At 43.1% G+C, this 21,418-nt stretch overlaps 1 long non-coding RNA gene across 1 annotated transcript in view; it reads right to left on the reverse strand.

Annotated features, from left to right (window-relative positions):
* Positions 1-6,052: 6,052 nt before the first annotated feature.
* The window catches only part of LOC117871391, a 59,606-nt gene continuing 44,240 nt past the window's right edge, over positions 6,053-21,418 (reverse strand). The window contains exon 3 of the long non-coding RNA XR_004644208.1: positions 6,053-6,697. This is a non-coding gene — a long non-coding RNA (uncharacterized LOC117871391). The remainder of the gene's footprint in view (positions 6,698-21,418) is intronic.

The following is a 21,418-nucleotide window of genomic DNA, read 5'->3' on the forward strand; positions in this document are numbered from 1 at the left end:
GACAGCAACAGTTAGTGTGCAGCTTACTTAATTGTCATGAACCATAAACCCTTTTAAACAAAAATAAGCAAATTCATGGCCGGGGGAGAGGTTTGGGAAAGGATTGTGGGATGGATGGAATTGTTCACATTTCCACAGCACCACTTTTTTAAAGAAATCACATTCATGGACTGTGAGTCTTGCTACCTCATTCCAAACTTCTGGAAAGTATCACACTGATCATACTTGGAAAACAAGGTGCACGCACAAGTGAAGTGAACAGTACATACATGGAATATAGAACTAGACTTGTTTGTAATAGGAACGAATGAACGCCCCCACCCAAAAAAAAAGGCCAAATTCCCTCAGAAGTAGACAAACGTTACTTTCTGTGGACAAGTTTCCATGTCCTTCCCCTCCCTCTCACCCTGATGGAGTAGGAATGGCTGTGGAATACTGTGCAGGGGGGAAACGTTAACTTGTCCTGTGTGGGGTTTGGGGACTGAATACAGACCGGGGTATACGGACTAGATTAGGCTCATCATTGCCCTCCTGAATGCTCTGGGGGGTTCTCTGAGACGGGTTACAGATGACTTTGGAGAAAGTGGTGCCCGGCGTCTAGCATGCTCCTCCCCAGTAAGGGGGAATGTGGGATGCAACACTTCAGCAGCAGTCTGGGAAGGCACCTGGAGAAGGAGAAAGTGTTGCCTGTTCCCATAGAGGAGCAATGACCACAGCAGCAGGCAGACCCTCCCTTGCTGTAAGTCCATCTGCTGCTGACTTCTTCTGTCTATGCCAACAAACAGGTCCTCCAGAGTCCTCCAGTGTCTTCCTTTGCTAGCCCTTTGGTGTCGCTCCTGCTTTCCCAGTGGAAAAGTTTCCCTCTTGGCATCAGAATATCCTGGCAAGTCAAACACAAGGGTAACATTATATTTCATTTTTCCTTGGAAAGTATCTAAATCCCCCCATATAATGCAATTGTGCTGCCAAAGGCCACAATACTGATACTTTTTCAAATCCTAGGAATGCAGCTGTTACAGTTTCCTTCCATCAAACTATTTTTGCAGCCCATAAGTAAGGAGCTGAGGCTCAAAATGGTAAGATACCTGCATTACTTTTATTAAAATATTGCAATGTTTACAGTGCACGGATGGACCACTGGAGTGGGGTTCGGTTCCTTCAGGAGTACAGTTACTGAGTCACCTTTCTATTCTTTAAAGGCTGGCCATCCCTTGGAGAACATAGCAGTTTTGAAGGTACCAGAAAGGAAAAAAGAAGTGACTTTCCAGTACTCTGCAGGACACCTTACTACCTATGCCACAGAGAGGTTTCTGATAATGGTGACCCTTCTACATATTGCTGAGTGGAGGGATTTGGTGAGCTATGAAGGTGGACCGAGCACATTTGCCCTGCCATTAAATCTAAAGAACCAACTTGAATTTCTGCTACACCAAAAAAGTACTGAATTATGTTTATAGGGCTAGATGGCAATTTGAGAGGAAACTGACTGTATTCTACACTAGCAGATGGAATTCCCATGGAAGAGGAACAAAGAACCACAGAAAACATCCACCCACCTCCTAACACACACACCCTTCTTCATTGCCAGAAAGTGCGGCCCCCGTGTCCAGCAAACAGCATTGAAAGGGTGAGGGAAACAGAGTAGCACTGCAAGTGTATTTTCTTCCCTGAATTTCTGGATTAACACCACAACCCAGTCACCTCTACACTGCCAAGGGACACAGCACTGTGTTTCTTGAACCACCAGAGTGGATCCTTCACCCTCCTAGCTGCCATGGGCGGTGGGGGACCCCCGCAGCTCTGAGCACTGCAAGCAGACCCCAGAGCTCCCAGCCATGGGCCCTGCAGCTCCAAACCACCGCAGGCGGGGGGGGCGGGGAGATTCCAATGCTCTCAGCCACTGTGGTATTGGGGGGGGGAGACACCCCAGAACCCCAGCAGCAATGGGTGCTCGACCCTCCTCCCTCCCCATTTTGTCACAGTTATTTTTAGTAAAAGTCAGGGACAGGTCACGGGCTTCTGTGAATTTTTGTTTATTGTCCATGACCTGCCCCTAAGTTTTACTAAAAATCACCATGACAAAATCTTAGCCTTAATCACAAGCTCCTTTAATGCTCTGCCAGGTATAGATGAAGTTTATTTAAATAAGATATTATGCACAGTGCCACCTAGTGGCTGTGCTGTACAATGCAGTTTAGCAGTCCATTACCTCTCCCCCTTTAAATTCTACATTCCTGCCATTTACAATATTTATACCATTACACTGTCTTTGAGGCTCAGTATGTATCAGACTGTTAAATGTCTAAAAACTACTGGTTTTCTCATTATGTGACCCAAACGCATAACAACTTGATCATCTGGCCATCCATTAGTTGCAACAACCAGCTGTGGTCGGTTTGGAATCCTTGAGTCGTTATCTTCTTATTCTGCATCTGCCATGAATAGAGTTTGTTCTGTTGATTGTTCTTTCTGAGGAACAAACTGTAGACGTCAACAGTTTCTGGTGAACTCTTCCCTGTTGGTCTCAGTTATATATGATTGGGGCACTGCATTCTTTTTCTTTATGATAGCTGGAGTTGTCCATCTTTTTTCTCCATCCAGTTTGACACAAATACAGTCACCAGGTTTTAGACCCGTCAGTTCTCTGAATAACATCTGTTACAAAAGTATTTATAGGCTTTTTTTGCCTGATGATCTGATTTGGCCACTCTCTTCATGTCTGGCCACTTCAGAGATAGATTCTTTTCCAAAGTGGGAACAGTAGTTCTGAGTTGTCTTTCCATCGGGAGTTGTGCTAGCTAGACTATATCCAGTAACTGCTATTGGTGTTAGTCTGTAACTCAGAAGAGCAAGGAATGGATCTTCTTGCTGTAGGATTTTCTTGGCTGTGTATACAGCTCTCTCAGCCTCTCCATTCACTTGTGGGTAATGTGGGCTGTTAATAATATGATCAAAATCATATTTCACTGCAGCAGAATTTAAGTCATTCCAAACGAATTTTGGTCCATTGTCTGTCACTAGTTGTTCTGGAATGCCAAAGTGAACAAAAATGCACTTCAGTTTCTTCAGTGCTGATCAATACTGTTCATAGGAGAATTGAAAGTGTTCAGCTCAGGTCTCAACAGCAAGTTATGTCTTTCAAGTACATTATTTCTATATACCTGGAAAAATAGTCCCCAATGACTAGGTAATGATGTTCTTAAATTGCAACTAGCCTGCTCCAAGGTCTCTCTGGTAGGGGTGTTTGCACACTGCATGATCCAGCATTCTCTTAAGTTGATTTATACTGGATCTCCTTTCAAAAGTCCAATATCATCAAATCTTCAATCCAGTTCTTCCTCCTTTCTCACTAGGCCCATCATGGCTGCCATGCTGTAACTGAGGAGATTATTGGTCTTCGATCACATGCACTCTGAATACATAGCTTTAGTTTTGGTAAGTTGTTTCTATGATGAACTGGCCCTTGCAATTCAGAATATCTTCAAGGCTAGTCAAAGCTGTGTCAAGTGACTCAGCACTAGGAGGGGTTGAAGGGGATTGAAAATCCATTCTGAGATGACTGTGATGTCAGCTCTTGAGTCAATTTTAAAATCAATAGTCCTGCCATGAATATTCCAGGCAAGCTCTATACATCACAAGTGATAGATCCCAGAAACAATGGTTCTTGATTGTTTGTAATAAGAGTCAATTCTCTGACTGCTTTGGTGCAGCAAACAGCTGCAAAATATCTATTTCATGCATGTATTACACCCTGGACATGCATCATCTCTTGGGATACGATTCTTTCCACATCCTGTACATGTAGGCTGGAATTTGTCCCTCTGAGTCTGGGAGTTGTCTCTCCTTGCCTCAGGGGTTTTATGATAATGACTTTTAACACTCAAGTGTCTATTTATAGCTTCTAAGATAGTTTCAGGTTTTTCAAGTTGCTCTTGCCTCTTGTTCTGTTGTTTGACTAATGTTGACTGTTTTGCTGTCTATATAGCCGTGGCTAGGGTTAAATTTCTCCTCAGTTGTAGCTGCTGTGAAATGTTTTTATCTGTTAACGCAATAATCAGCTTGTCTGATATTTTCATGTTTTGCATTTTCAAATCATAGTTTTCAGCCAACATATGCAGAGCTCTTATAAAACATTCAACATTTCCCCCTGGTTTTTGAATTGTCTGGTGGAAACATGTTCTTTCATAAACGACATTTCCCTGAGATATAAAGTATGCATCAAACATAGCCAGACTACTTTTATAGTCATCTTTGTCTTCAGGAAAGTCAAGGGATTTAAAGATATGCTCTGCTTGCTTCCCCATAGCATAAATTAAAAATGACACCTGTATATCTCCAGTTTCTTTGTGCAGCTTGGTAGCAATGCAAAATATTGTTTTCAGCCTGTCTATTCTGAAGGTTTGGAAAAGCTGAAGTTCTCTGGAGCACTGAAGAGTGGCATGTTGAAAAGATTCTGCAACCTTTTGTTGCTGTGTTCCTTCTGTCTTCAATCTTTGTTGCTGTTCCTTCTCTTTCTGTTCTTAGTTTACTCCTGACACTATTTCATGCTCCTGTACCAGATATGGACTGGTCACAGAATTTGCTTATATACACCAGATGTGTTCATCATAAGTAGGGCCCTACCAAATTCACGACCATGAAAAACATTTTCACAGACTGTGAAATAAGCCCTCCCCCATGAAATCTAGCTATTGGAGGGGTGGGAAGAGGCAGGGCTGGGAGTGCCCCAGTCGGGAACTCCTAATGTTCCCTGGGCTCCAGCTGCTAGTACCTGGGCTGGGGAGGGACAGGACTTGCTCTTCCCCTGCACTACATGGCTGGTCTTGGGTGGAGATCAGATCCACCTCCAGGTACCTCCCCCTGCTGCAGGAAGCTCCAAGGCTGCTGCCCACCTGCAGAGCTTCTGCAGCAGCGGGAGGTATTCGGAGGTGGGTCTGATCTCCCCCCTGAGAGCGGCTGCATAGGGGAAGAGCAAGTCCTGTCCCTCCCCAGCCCAGCCGGGACTAGCAGCTGGAGACCCCGGCTAGGGTGCTCAGAGCAGCACAGGAGGGGATCAGACCCACCTCCAGGAACCTCCTGCAGCTGCAGGAAACTCCGTGGCTGCTGCCTTTAGAGCCCAGCTCTGAAGGCAGCACAGAAATTAGGGTGGCAATCCCATGACCCCCCTACAACAGCTTTGTGACATCCCCACCAACCTCTTTTTGGGTCAGGACCCCCACGGTTACAGCACCCTGAAATTTCAAATGTAAACATCCGAAAATGTGAAATTGACTAATTTTCAAATCCTATGGCCGTAACATTGAACAGAATGGACCGTGAATTTGGTAGGGCTCTAATCATAAGTTCCTTTAATGCTCTGCCAGATATGGCTGAGGTTTGTTTAAATAAGGTATTTTACACACAGTACCACCTAGTGGCTGGACAGTACAATGCAGTTTAGCATTCCATTGCAAGCGGAGAACCGCACACCAGGGACTGGGAATGGTAATAAATATTTCCAATGATCACAGGGAGAACAGACAGCCCTGACTTTCCTCAGACAAACAAACAGTTCCCTTTCCCTTCCCAGACCTACATCCAAGCCATAAACCATTCCTGCCCCCTTCCCACTCAGCTCCCATTTGCAAAGGGAAGAAAAGTCGGGGGAGAAGGTGCGGGGGGAGAAGGTGGTTTGGGGTCTTTGTACAACCATACGTCATAAAACTGTTTTTCCCGACCTGGGCCCTTTCACAACCTGCCTCCTCCCTTTCTTCCTTTCCCCCTGGTTGGCCTGGCCCAGGGACTATCGCTGTTCAGAGTGCTGACCAACAAATGAACAGACCCAGGGGCACAGGGACTGCTCGTTAATACTCCGTTATTGTTTCCACTTAATGCTTTATAGTGGTTCATGGGGTTTCCACACAATCACTGATTTACAGACGTGGCCTGCTCATGAACCATGTCAACGTGAAGTGGTGGTGTGGTGAAGGGGTTGGCTTCAGGCACGTAATTCCAGAGTCAGAGGGGATATTTCTGGGGAGTCTGGGGATAAATTGTAACTTACCAGTCTCAGATTCTGGTTCCTGCTGCAGCTCGGGCTCCTCCTCAGGCTCCTCAGAGGGGGCAACCTCAACGAGGTCTGCCAGAGAGAGATGCAGAGTAACATGCTCCTCTTCTTCCGGGTCTCCAGGTGCTTCCTCCGGGACTTCCTCCCAGGACCCTCCTGCTTCCTTGCCCTGCCCCTCATCAGGATCCTGCTGTGCAAAGAGGCCAGCAGGGTCAAGGAGTGGGTTATGAATTCAGGTTCAGTAGTCACAGCCTGGAGTGCACCCAATCCAGCTCATCTTAGCAGGGGCAATTGCTAGGTCGCCTCCCAGAGAAACTGTTAAGAGTCTTTCACACTCCAGTACAGGTGCCTGAGGTCTTTCATGGACTCCCAGCACTGGGACAGCACCTCCAGTCTCTGTTAAATCTCCTGGTACAGGTGTATGTTCCTGCCAATACAGGTGAAGTCAGGGAGGATGGTGTACTCTGACCATACATTAGTGTGCTCAGAGATCAGATGCACCTTTGGATACTAGAGTTAGTTTTATTGATTCATGGAGATGGAACACCCAAGTTGTTTCCCTACTTTATTCTGAAAGAGATGTAGAGTCTTTAACTTCCATGTAGATAGCCTGGACGGTGCTATTCTTGCCTTTTTCTTAGAGGTGTTTTCCTAAAAGGAAACAGCATTGAATTATTAGCAACAACATTTGTTAGCACTTCTTCACGAACTCTGCTCAACAAGATGTTAGTTGTGTCACATAAAGGACTACTAGAAGGTACTCAGGTTCTACAGTGATAAAGGCAGCACAAGAACCTGTATAAACTAGAATAAAACAAGAAGATGGATATGTTAGAGAAGCTCAGAGCACTCTGAGTCCAGAGTTTGGACACAGGGACACAGAACAGCACCATATGGCTGCATATCCTCCCATCTTTGGAACATTTGTGTATATGAAATCCTAGATTTCTCTCTTTCTAGACAATAAAACTTTTGAGATAATTCATCTCCATTTACATGCACTGAAGACAACTGTGTTACATCAAGGGATAAAAATGGCCTATTATCTTTTCGGAAATCTTTGTGACCTTAATTATCTGATTATCATAGACAATAAATATATGTTTTGAAAGCCAAGATTTCTGATAATGATTTTCCCTATAATTTATAGCTGCCAGATATGATGACCCTGATTTGGCTAATCGGAAATTTTAGGCAATTGAAGTTTGGATATTTAAGGTTCTACTAAAATGCAAAATTGGTAGTTTTCATGTGTTGTTCTCTCCTTTTTGAACTGTTATGTTTCTAGAAGTTTGATGTAAGACTGGAAAGGTTTCGTACAATACCAGGTTGCATGTGATTTATTCTTATGTGACTTAATTAAGCAGTATACCTAACTGAAAATATTCCTTTACAGTTTTTTTACTTCCATTTGATATTTTCAGTATTGCTATAAATTCCTGTTGCTGGCTTCTCTGTCTTCAGCATTATTAAACAAATATGTCTGCTAGGAATAATTAGCTATAGTTTATCACAGCACTGGTGTAATACTGTACCTATGAAATAAATCATTACTATAACCTGTTTTAAATAAGTCTCAGCTTCATTCTGCACCAGTATTCTTGGCATCCCTAGCCAATCAGAATGAAGAACTGAGTTCTATACATTTTACAGGAGCTAATTCAATCTGGAGCTAAAACCTTGACAAGCCATATCATAAGTAATAAGAGGTTATGCAAGTAAATTATGCAAGTCGTTTTACATAACTAAAAAAGCCCTAACACACACTCTGGATATGGGATATGGTATTTATTAGCCTTCTGGAGTAGGTAGTGTTTTGTGGAGAAAAATGGGGATTCTTCTTTCCAAATAAAACAAGGCATATGCCAATGGGCTACAGTGGTTTACAAGTTTACCACATAATCATAAAAGACGTATTAAATTCCAAGAAGTAAGCCAAGTACAGGTAATATGAGACCTTCCAGAACCTTCTTAGAGATAAGGACTTTTATATCCAAAGACTTTTACCCAAATATACCCAATAAATAGAGAATACGTCTCTCATACAAAAGCTTATTGTATGCCAATACCACACACAGACCCTAGTCATAGATCAGGGCCCCATTATAAGTCACAGTACAAACATAAGAAGACGACATTCCTGCCCCAAAGATCTTACAATCTGAATCCATAATTTTCTGCTGCTGTGCATGATCAGCAGCCTGATTTGACACTTCTGCATTCAATTGCCAATTTCCCCCCCACAATTTCTCACATAGGCATGCCCCCAAATGCAACATATTTTGCTTTCAATTATTTATCAAATGAACTGCTATTCTGTTCTGCTGGAAAATTATTACCCACAGCCCAGGGTGAATGAAACATGAACAATATTAGTCTATATCAGTGTTTTAGCCCATCTATGCAAAACATCAGGCTTAGTTTAATAAAATATAACCAAAGAAATAAAGGGATTTGAACAATATTGATTAATTGTGATTTGAGGTGGAAAATTAAAGTAAGATGGAATTCATTTAACTAGGATGATTTCTTTGGTATTCACGCGAAGACTGAGCCATAGAAAAATGCAAATTTGTTTAGGTCAGAAAAATAATTTTTGTAATAAAATTACAAAACCCCAAAACACTATTGTGTCAGTGGGATATTTGGATGCCTGAGGAATGTAGGGCTAGGCCTTTGGTTTGCTTCAATATAATCTTCATTGCTACGATTGCCAGTCACATACTAATGTTTCAGCATTTTGTTTCCTCACAACATGAGGAGACTCTCTGTGGTGTTCTTTTTCATGAGATTCAAGTATAAGAACCATAATGGCCACCATTAGTTAAAAACTATTGAATAGCTATCCACATAGGCTGCAGGTGGCATGGGTGGCAAATCTATCTTTGCCAGGCAGAGCCCCTTTCCTGCTGGCATGACAGAGAGGTGGCCAGGTCAAACAGAGTGTATTGTGATCTAGTGCCTAGGTTCCTGCGCGTGGGCTCTGCTCCGTTCCCCATCGTCACAGGCTCCAGCTCAGTCTTACACCACCCAGCTCTGGTTATTTCCTGCCCACAGCCATTGCAGAGGTGGTGCACCCTGCACCAGCCCACCGCTGGTGGGTGCCTAGCCAGAACCTGATTGGCTCTCAGCTCCCAAACAATCAGCCAATGGGGAGGCAGTAACTGGAGCTGTGTGGTGCTGTGTGGAGTCAAAGCCTGTGTTAATGTGAAGCACAGGGGTATGAGGCAAGAGCAGCTTTACTAAGACTGCCCCCTTCAAAGGCTCGGCTCAATCTTTAAATAATATTTTTTCTGGGGCTGCAACTCCTCACCACCTGCCTCACTTTAAGCACTGTGCATGGTGCCCAGGCCCACCCGTGACTACACCCCTGCTCAACCCCTCCCCCCGCCCCAAGAATATTTTAACCTACCACTTGTGGCTATCCAGGCTGCAGGAAGCAGTAGCAAGCACGTCCCTGCGGCTCGCCGCTTCCTGCAGCTCCCGTTTGCTGGGAATGGCAAACTGCGGCCACTGGGAGCTGCGGGGGCCATGCCTGTGGACGGTCAACGTCAGCAAAATGTCTCGCAGCCCACAATCAGATTACCCTGATGGGCCGCAGGTTGCCCACCACTGAGTTAGAGCATTCTAAGCAGCACATCCGAGACTCTGTATGCCCTCCCAAGAGAGTTCAGAAAGAGACCTTCTCTCACATTTTCAAGTCATATCGTGCCTTTATCACAGTATTTCCTAAACAACCAGAACAGAGGAAAGCCCAGATGTGAGCAGAGTAACAACCCATCATTTAGTAGGATAGCAAATTCACATTACTCTCAAAATAAGGGATCTACCTTTAACCTAGAACAGGACAGAGCAAAGCACTCACTGTTTTAAAGCTGGTATTTTAATACCATGGGAACAGGTGCTTTGTAAATACCAACACATATTACAGCTTAATTGGATAGTTTACGGGCATATTCAACTCTGGTGTAATTTATTGGCTTCAATGATGTTATAGCAGGGATTAATTTGAACATGGGATGCTACATCAAGGCAAACAAAACGCAGGAGATTGAAGATGGACTAGTAATTACTAAGACACTGGATATGGCACTCTATCACCAAACACAGAAAAGATAAGGCAGGGTTTATAGCAGGGGTCGGCAACCTCTGGCACGCGGCTCGCCAGGCTAAGCACCCTAGCGGGCCGGGCCAGTTTGTTTACCTGCCGCGTCTGCAGGTTCGGCCAATCACAGTTCCCACTGGCCGCGGTTCGCAACTCCAGACCAATGTGGGCTGCGGAAAGCGGCGTGGGCTGAGGGATGTGCTGGCCATGGCTTCCTGATGCCTCCATTGGCCTGGATTGGCGAACTGCGGCCAGTGGGAGCCGCGATCGGCCGAACCCGCGGATGCAGCAGGTAAACAAACTGGCCCAGCCTGCCAGGGGGCTTACCCTGGTTTATAGTAATAAGGCCTTGATTTAGCAAAACAGTTAAGCACATTCTTAAGCCCATAACTATATACTTTAGTTAAGTACTTCAGTACATGCTTAAATTCCTGGTAGAGTGGTCTTCATGTGAGCCCCTCAGATCTGGATTTCACCCCCCTCCATGATACAAGAAAGCTGGAATTTCTTGACTTTGAGGGCAATCTATAAGGTTTGTATATTTTTTTAGGCATCAGGGAAGTGGGAAATGACTGAAGATTGGGGAGACCAAGATATTCATAGATTATTTTTTGTTATTGTTGGATATGTCATGATATGGTGAGGGCATATGCTGCTAAATTTCTGTATATTGTGTACAGTTTCCTAAAGGACACCTGGAGTGTGGGATAGGCACTTATTCATTATAGTTATTTATAAACTCAACTAAATAATAAATAGACAAAATGATTTCTGGAGAATCTGCAGTACATGTCTGTACAAAGGGAAGGAGTAGGTGATGGCTGGGGACAAATTCTCAAACAGCATTTCTAAAGCATATTGTGTTCAGCACCAATCATTTGGCTGCTGTTCTTTCCTCCTCTTCTGAGATATTGTCTATTAGCCATCAAATAAACATCCTGTGAAGTACCCTCACGTCACCAAGAATGGCCTGGGGCCATCAAAGAGAAACCAGCAGCACAGCCAGGAATAAATCATGCGAAATAGTGCCAGATAGATGTTGGTTTTTAAATAATGCAATACAATTTAGGTTTTATTCTTCATAAATTGGCTTCTGGAAACAGATGTAGGCCCTAACCCTACAAACTGCACTGAGCACCCTTGATTATCATTAAAGCAGGGATGGGATGCTCAGCACTCTTGAAAATAAGGACATTTAACCAAGTAACTAATTTTAAGCACTCACATTCAAACATTTAGGCATGGCTTTTAACAGTGTAAACCAGTGGTTCTCAAAGCCGGTCCGCCGCTTGTTCAGGGAAAGCCCCTAGCGGGCTGGGCCGCTTTGTTTACCTGCTGCGTCCGCAGGTTCAGCCGATCGCGGTTCCCATTGGCCAATGGGGGCTGCGGGAAGCAACGCGGGCCGAGGGATGTGCTGGCCGCTGCATTGAGAACCACTGGTGTAAACAGTCAGAGACAGCCAAGTTATTAGGCTGTACTCCCACACGCCACTTGAAGGCACACAGGTCCTCCACTTTCTCATCACTCTTCCTGGATTACTTAAACTTAACTCTGTGATGAGAAACTCAAAGATGAGTTTTCCTGGAAGGAGGACGATCACTAACTATACTCCGTGAAACTTCTACAACTTCACACTAATCACTGGCCACTTCCCTCCAAATAGCTACCACCAAACTGGCTGTCACCTGCTTGATTCATGATATCAAAGAAGTAAAAATAAATTCTTCCCACTAATATAAAAAAACCCTGTTCTTCCACAAATAAGGACTTTCAATAAGGAAGTGTCTGAGCCAGCCTGTGTGTACCCCCATTGCATAAATAGAATTGCATCAAAATCCAACCCTTCCTTTATGTAATTTAACATTTTAAACATCTTCATGTTTCTTTTCTGCAGGCAGGTCATACAAGGCATTTGTGTTGTCAAAGCCATCTCCTAGGATTTCTTGTGACATGAACTGGACATCCAAAAGGTCTTGTCATAGAAATCGGATAGCGTATATATTTCTTTTGTGGTGCTGGGAAAATGATCAGATTAAAACATTATCAGGTAATTCCATATCCAGTACAAATTCAAATCCATTTCTGCCTTCCAGCATCTTGGTTTGTAAATGCAGGATAGAGAGATTACTGCAGCATACCTGCACTTAGCAAATGAGAAATGTCAAAACAAATAAACCATTAAATCCATATTGGAGCATGACAAATTGATTTTGAAATCATGTTTTCTGCAATCAGTTGCTGCTACAGTGACTGATTGTTTCAAAATTTCATATGGAGTTGAGGTCTTGGACTCACATTATTGAGAATGGAAAGGTGATTTAGCAATTCCAGGGAGCATTTGCCATAAACTCAGCATTTGTTTTTATTTTTGTCATCTTTTGGTATATTAGGAAACCCCTATAGAATTGCTTATGTGCCAAAAACTTTGGATACCAGATAAGCCTATTTTGTATTTAAGTTGCAAAACATTGCATTCTATTTCTCTACTGTATATATATTCTATTATAAACACCTATACACAAATGCAAGCTTCCTAATCTTTAATGAGAAAATTATTTGTTTAGTATTCTTCATTATTTAATGTATCATTTTATATAGATTAAAAGGCATATTAAAGAAAAATAGAAACAGCAGGGGAAAATAGCATTTCCTTTTAGGTTCCATAATATCAAATAGCTCCTTTCCTCTAATTTTCAATAATAGTCTCCAAAAAGAAAAAAAATTACCATAAGAAGGGACTATTAAATGAGGGGTGTTGCACTATGAATTAAGTAATTAGAAAAATATATCAAGGGAAGAAAATATAACTATAGCAGAATCTTAAGATCTGATCCTACAAACCTGTCAATGGGTCTATTGTAAGAGCCAGGTATCCAGTTTCATCCATACAGAAAACTAAATAACTGCTAAGAATCCTATAGTGCAACTTACAGTGTAACAAAAATTAAGATAGCAGTGTCTAATTACTTTACAGATCTCGCTACAATTATAAAACAATTAGCATATTCAAAATTCAAGATTAATAAAATCCATCAGTTAGTTAGCAAACCCAGACATGTTTTACTAATACATTTCCAGTAAGATATTTAATACAGGAGCTTTGAGGACTAAAAAAGTGTCAGGCATCATCAAAACTGAAAAAGCTTAAATTTTGTCTGCTTTAAAATGTGTGTGCATGTTTGCTGGAAATTAAACCATGACAGTTATTCCTTAAGGGTCAAAATTTTGTCTTGATATCCAATGCTCTAAAGCTGTCACAGGAAGCTAGGAAGAAAGATGAGGTAATAGGTAGATGCAGTACAAAGAAGCAGAGAGTGTGGTAGAGTAGCTTTAGGGATAATATTTTTATTGCTTGGTTTACAGTAGCGTTGTTTTTCTTTTTCTAATAAAGTTCCTTGTTCAGTATTAGAGTATTTCTGTAATTCCTCACTATTTTAAATGACATTACATGAACTACAACCACAGGCCATGAACATGTGTGGCATGTGCCAGGTGTGAGAAAATCTATTTATTCCTCCAGAGGGTGGAAGGACCAGGGAGGTTTGGATGCTGCCCTGGATGGGGGGAAGGGGTAGAAAGATCGGCGTGGCGGGGGAATTGCAGAGCAAGCTTGCCCCACACTAACTTGGGGGGGGGGAGGGGATGACCCACACCTGAGAGGCACTGCAGCTCCATGTGCCAAGTTGCAATTCCCAAGTTCCCGAGTGGGAAGCCACGCCCAGCCAGCCCCACAGGACAGGAGCCGCTTCCACCAGAACAGGGGGGTTTTAGGTTGAAGCAAGGTAGTCACATGAAACCTAGGACTGTTGAGAAGTCTGCTATATGCAGGAAGTGTTGAGTGGGGTGGGGCAAGAAATTCCAAAAGATTGACCTCACTGACTTTCCAGGAAATTGTCCTCTCTGTAAGAGAGATTCTCCCGGTTCAGAGTGGGCAAGGGCTGCAGCCTCTAAGTCCCAGAAATCCTAGGGTTCTGCAAGCAAGACCCTGGCAGGAGGCGGTGACATGGACGGCTGTTCTGCAGGTCCACAAGTCTGGTAGCACAGATCCACTACTAATCCTACTGCTATTGGCAAAGAATTCACAGTCTCCATGCCCCCTCTCATGGGCTGTGAAATAGCAGTAACAGAGGAGACTGTGCAGGAGTTAATTTATTCAGCACCATCTCCCCCAAAAGAAACTGCAATGACAGTTTGATACACTGTACAGACAGGGGTTATTTGCAGTGTGCAATTGACCAGGTGCTTTTGTTTCATTATAGGAAAGTCATTTATGTTTGCCAAAGATCCCTGCTGACCCTGGAAAGCACCACTTTACTGCTGCTACAATGCAGACCTGTAAAGACCCTTTAAAATTGTCTTTTTGTTGCAGTTATCATCAACATTCACTTTCCTATTCCACTTCCTGTGGAAAGATTTAGGTACGATAGACCTGAACATCCTCAGTGTCTAGGCTGCTGACATGCCCTGAACCTCCCAGGATGGAAAAGTACCTAAACCTGATGTGTGTTTAATTTCCCCATCTAGTAGGGCTCCACGTGGGTTCAACAGTCTGCCCATGTGGATCATTGTATTATTATTATATAATTATTCCCACAGAAAAGCAAAAAAATCTCAATTCCTCATAATCACAGAACATGCCTGTATAGATCTCAGCAAGGCAATGCTACTGACTCAGTACTGTCAACAGGCAACGTGAGATGTAGCAGCATGCCTGAGATACAGTCCCCTTAATCCGTTCCTCCTCTATCTGTATACCTCACAGAGGCCTGTAACACAATCTCTGAATTCTACCTGGCATGTACAAAGCCATTTTAAAAGTCCACCCCATTTTTTATTTCATTTACTACCTATACAAACTTAGTCTCTGCAACAAATAATTATCTTGAAGTACTGGAGTCATTTTTTTCCCAAGCATTTCTCATTGTTGTTTCTTAGTAGCTTTGTCACGTAATGGGTTCTTAGATTAAATCCAAATTAGTGATGTCAGGCAGCCTCTGATCCACAGGTGGAGGAAACTGTTGGCTCGGTGGGGATAAAAGCCCTACTTGTATCTGGGCTTATTTCTCAAACAAGCTAATAGAAGTTATATAATCAATAACTCCTACGCACGCTCACTCCACCACACTTTCATTACTTCTTGAGTTCATCCTTCCAGTCAGTCTGCAATAAGAGCCTCAGAACAGGTCAGAGTTGTTTTTTTGTTTAGGAGTTGGGAGGGGAGGGGTTGGCGTCTACCAAACGTACATGATACTGCCTGAATCAAAAGGCCCATCAGAGAAGACCTCTCTGCTCATCACCAACAGATGAGCCTTCTGCACAGGCCAACTGCATTTTAAGGACCTTGGACCATTGCAGAGGGGAATCAGACCACAACTGACCCCAGGGTCAAATTACACAACCTGCACAAGTGGGAAATGAATCAAGTCTCAATATACATGAAGCAGTTTGAGGTCCTTGAATGAAATTGCTAAATATCAATATTACTTTACTACAAGCATGTTAGGATTTTGTCAAAGAGTGAAGTAAATTATGCCTGTGGATTTACCCTCCCACTCTTTTACTGAAGCTACCCTGGTTAGTTTCTGGAAGTAAAAGAACGTACTATACACACTTTCAGAGATATAACTATCTAGGGATTCAGGGTATGATCCAATGCCCACTGATGTCAAAGAATCTTTACATTGACTTCAATGGGCATTGGATTGGGCCCTTATAGGGCTCTCATCATTATAATACCTGAGCACCAGCAGCTCATCACAATTTGCTTTTCATCCACCCTTTTCTTCCCAGTCTGAAAACCAAAAGCTAAACAGTGGTAGGAACCAGCTACCCTTTTAGTTTTGACAGTACGGTACGCTGTCACTACAGTTTATATCAAATCATGGAATCATAGAAGTGTAGGACTGGAAGGGACTTCAATAGTCCAGTCCCCTGCACTCCCATGCATGTGAAAGTCAACACTAGAGACAGAAACTGCATTTTCTATCTTTGCTGTTTTTTTCTTTTCCCTTTTGTGTGTGTTTGGCTTGGTTTGTGTTAAATGTTGCTTAGTGAGCTGTATGTAGTTGAAGGCCTACACTTGACACCTGGGTCCTCCATTCATGTCCTGGCATTGAGACTATCTTACTGTTATTATATTTTTCGGCAAACAATATGATAAAAACAACAGGTTAGAACTTCTTTAAAAAAAACTGAGATTACACCAGAAACGAACAACTGTAATTCACAGATCTGAGCAAAGAGTACAACTGAGCATTGAATGTCAAAAAGATATGGATGATGTGAGTTTAATGGGCGGATTTGCAGTCTATTAAATTCCTTTAATAGACGTATTAATGACTCCCAATAGTGACCTATTACTAAATAATGACATCATGAAGAGAGAGGCCTATTGCAATAATTGTACCTACAAATTTACCCTAATTGTAAACTCAACTTGGGGAAAGTTGATAAATGTGAATAAAATCTCACAATAGCCTATAACAACAAATGTTGATGAGAAAAGGTTCAAAAGGGAGACAGAATGGGTGAAATAGTACAAACAAGAAGGCCTACTGCTTTAATTCGAGGACTTTATTAAGATCATGCCTGGTAAACAAGAGAAGTGGGCTGGAACTTAATGGACCCAAATTGATGTGTCAGAAATTAGGCCTAATTGTTAGACAAAATAATGAGGGGATTGGCTATTCCATCCATTGCTCCTCTTTTGGGGGTCCTTCAAAAAAAAGGCTTTGGAGATAAAAATTAGAGGACAGATGCAGATGCTAGCTAGCTGAAAGATGGGAAAACAGGAAGGAACGAGCTTCACCAATATGGCAGCCACCCACACTGTCTCCTGGGACCCCAGTATCCACTCTGACAGTGCTGGCCTTGAGAGATGTCCTAACCAGTCTGGAGAGAGGAATCTAAATGGCATTGCCACCTCCACTGACTCCGGCTAAATCCTGACCACCACCTGGGATGTGAGACTTTGTCACTTCCTTCCCCACTCCCCTCCCCCACGTGTGTCCTCTCTCTTCCCCACCTTATTTTCTCTTTTTCCTATCCTTCTCCTTTTGCTTAATAAGAGTCTGGCCAGGACTACATTTTGCAATACTGCTTTGAACCTGTGAGCAAAGTGGCAAATAAAAGCATGCCTTAGATATGTATATTATTATTATTATATAGATCAATGCCTGTACTGGTTTGCCAAGTCTCAAGATGGCCGATTAGACCGTGGGCTGTGTCTGTGTTTTTCCAGCAGTGAGATTGCACATGAAAGTCAATACTAAAGACAGAAACTGCATTTTCTATCTTTGCTCTTTTGTGTATTTGTCTTGTTTTGTGTTCTAGGACAGGGGTTGGCAACCTTCAGCATGCGGCCCATCAGGGTAATCCACTGGCAGGCCACAGGACATTTTGTTTACGTTGACCATCCACAAGCATGGCCCCCCGCAGCTCCCAGTGGCCACAGTTCACTGTTCCCAGCATGGGAGCTGTGGGAAGTAGAGCCAGCACGTCAGACTTTAACAACAGCAACAGCTCCAACCTATCTCAACTAACTTTCTTCTCTTTTTGCCTCCCAAAAACAGTTATTGCCATCTATGAGATTGTCAAATAGAGGCATTTTCCTTTTAAAAACTCTTTCCAGCAAGAGGGAAAGGGAACAGGGAATGTTGCTAAAATGAAAGCCTTACTAAATACTTTATATTTCAAATGCTTTAACCTTTCTTTCTTTTCTGTATCTTTAATCAGAAATTAAAAGGATTTTTATGGGGTGTTTACCAGGTACCAAGCAGGCTGAGGTCTCCCGACTTTTTTTAACACTGTTTAATGTTGGTCATGTTAACACCTTTGACTTTTTGGACCCCTATATTCCATCTAGTTTAATACAACATGCCCAATTCAACTCAACTCTAAAGCAGCAGCACACACTGTACAAACTAGCTCTTCAGACTGACAAGACTCTTGGTCTTTTTCTTTTCTTTTTTAACCACCAAAAGCATGACCTTGTAAATACAGGCACCCAAAAAAGTTGGGATAATTGAGGCATCTTCTGTTTGTCAGGAAAAACATCTGAGTCACCGTGCTTGTATCTATATTTACATCAACAGTAATGACAAAAGATGATCCAGGTCATTGTGACTTATTTTAGCTTCAGAATGTATTTTGCAAGAAGAGGTCTATGGATTATTCCTTTCACCTCAGCGGGGAGGTTTCCTAGTCTTTCAAAACTCCCCTCTCCTGGATATTCTTACCTGAAACATTTTTTCCAGTATTTTTTGAATCACAGCACTCAGCAGCCTGGGATCCGTTGTGGGTAAAGGTCTTCCACTACAAACTGCAACATGTTACTGGTGTGCTGCCACCACCTTCTGCCTTAACCAGTAAGGATAGAATAGAAAAAAGCAGAACAGTTCTGTCTTTTCTGTGAGAGAAAGCCAGCAGAAAGAGGAAAGATTTAAGGCTTAAATTCCTCCTTTTCATAGTTTCTGATAATAAACCTGTAACTCTATGGCCAGAAGGTCCAATTCTCTACTTCCTCTATTGGTGCAAAGGGAGAAGTGTTGCCATAGGGTATGGCTACACTTGAGAGTGGACACAGGTACATGTGCATACACTGCTAGTGTGGACATCCCATACTCATACAATGGGTCCACACTTGCCATTCTGGGCATAGGTATATGCTGTGCACAAGCGTATACTCACATCCACACTGGCCCTTCATGGCACGCAACAGTAGCATTATGAATTCAGGGGCAAAATCCCAGAGTCCTTTGTGTCACAGTAGGCGCTCTAGGAACCATCTTGTTGTGTGTTGCTGGTGCTGTGAACCACCTGCACGCATGTTGGCAATGGCAGCTCCTACTCATTTCATTCTTCTTCCAAACTACTTTGGATACATGGAGCACCTTCATAAGGATTTGTTTCTGCTTCTGCTCATTGGACAAGTGTTCATGAGATCCAGTACCCAACACTGGAAGCTCCAGAGAATTTTGAGATGCTAAAGGCAGCTGACCGGGGGAGGGGAATGAAAGTCCACTGGTAACCCACAGAATTGGTATTGAGTGCCAGGAAATGGTATGCTCATGGTTGGACCACTGCTTCTGGTCCTGGGGAATCAGTGTGGTGTGATGGGACCACGTCATCTTGGAAAAACGGAATGATGACCAGTGGCTGCAGAACTTCAGGATGAAAGAGCAGACCTTCCTCAAGTTGTGTAAGGAGCTTGCACCAACTCTCCAGTGCCAGATCACTCGATTTTGGAAACTCATACCAGTAGAGAAGCAAGTGTACATTGCTTTGTAAGCTGGCACCACCTGACACTTACCAGCCAGTTGCAAAATAATTTGGGGTTGGGAAGTCAACTCTTGGGACGATGGATGTATAAGTGTGCAAGGCTATCACTGCTGTAATTACCAGTAGTTGATTGCCTTACCTGCTGTCTGAGAAATTATAGCAGAATTTCAGAGGGTGGGTTTTCCAAACTGCAGGGGCCATCAATGGACCACACATTCCTATCCTTTGCCCACCAAAAGGGGCCAGTGAATATGTGAGCCAAAATGTTACAACTCACTGGTTCTCCAAGGCTTAGTGGACCACAGGGGTAAGTTCAGGAATATCAGTGTTGGACACCTGGGAAAGGTCCATGACACCAAGGTGCTCAAAGGTTGCGACTGTACCGCAGATGGCAAGAAGAGATTTTATTCTCTAGGAACATTCTCATTATGTATGGTATTTCTGTGCTGACATTTATTTTGGGCAGCTCCATACACTCATTCCTACTGTAGCTAATGCAGCCGTACCCCCAACATCCCTGACCCAAGGAAAAGGGAATTCAACTACAGACTGAGTAGCTGCAGAACGGTGGTGGCATGGACCTTGGGCATCTGAAAGCCTGTTGGCGATGCCTTGGCTGAATACTGAACGACAATGTGACCAACACAGTTTGGATTATAGCAGCATGCTGTGCTTTTACTCAGTGTCTGTGAATACTTCCACAGCGAGTGGGCACAGCAGCGAGAACTGCTTTCCAAAGCCTGTACAGGTAGCCTGACTCAACACATGTACACACTGCTCCCGGGTGTACAGCAGGCCAGGGAAATTCAGGATGCTGTGTGCTCCTCCACCATGGACCACCAGGGAGCCAGAAGGCGACTTAGAACTGTGCTGAGGTAGACTTGTGATTTTATTACTGCAAAAGCTCAATAAAACATCCACATTTGTGTTGCATGACACTAACTACTAACCGAAAGCACACAATTATGGCAAGGACCCTCCAGGTTAACACCTTTGGCCATGCTTTTGTGCTGAGGACACTGTTAAGGCACTGCAATGCCACCATTCATCAATGTTTCTGTTACATGTTAAATGCTTTGATTTGGTTTGGTTTAGGGGAAGCACTTAAGCACTGTTAAAAAAAATGGAAAAAAATGTTTTTGTTTTGGGTGGGACTTCACACATTCCTTCCTCACAATGTTGTAAGATACTGTGCTCATAGTTCTTATTAGGGGCTATACTCGATTACTCAGCATGAGTATTCCCATAGTTGATCCTTAGGACTGCTTGGACGAAGAGGGGTTGTACAAGCACAGTGTGACCTGTCTTCCATATCACTTTACTTTTGTTTTCTTTGTATTGTGAGTTAATTGAAAAGTCTTTATAAGTTTGTTAGTGATTTAACTTCTCTGTTGCTCGTGTTACTGCTTTTACAAGCAGCCGTTGTTTTACAGCTTACTTCATTGCCAATAACCCTTTTTATTTGTTTGTTTTAAACACAAATAAGCCCATGGTCAAGGGATGGAGGGGTGGTAAGGGTTGGTGTGAAGGATATCATTATTTGCATTTCAGTGGCTCCAGGCTTATGCAGATAACACAGCTATGTGCTGTGGTTCCTGCTATCCCATCCCAAACCTCTATCTACTAATCACTTTGATCATCTTTGGAACACAAGGTGCACGCACGTACATGTGAAGTGAACATAAACTTTTCTTTACAAACATACATCTAACTAACTGCAAAAAATGCTTTGTAACAGGAACCAATCATACAAAAAACAACAAACAGGCAAATTCCCTGATGGTAGGTAAACATTACTGTCTTTAGGCACAACTACAAGCCCTTCCCTTCCCACTGTCCTTGACAAGGAGGGAACGCCTGAGGAACGCTGTGCAGGTGGACAACCCAGGAAGTCTCTTGCATAGGGGTTGGGTGCCAAACAGGCTTTGCTACAGGGTCAGGATTGGGTTCATTGTTGCCCCCCTGAAGGCACTGCCAGGTTTCCAGCT

Source organism: Trachemys scripta, chromosome 1, assembly GCF_013100865.1.
Source record: "Trachemys scripta elegans isolate TJP31775 chromosome 1, CAS_Tse_1.0, whole genome shotgun sequence".
Taxonomy (NCBI): Eukaryota; Metazoa; Chordata; order Testudines; family Emydidae; genus Trachemys; species Trachemys scripta.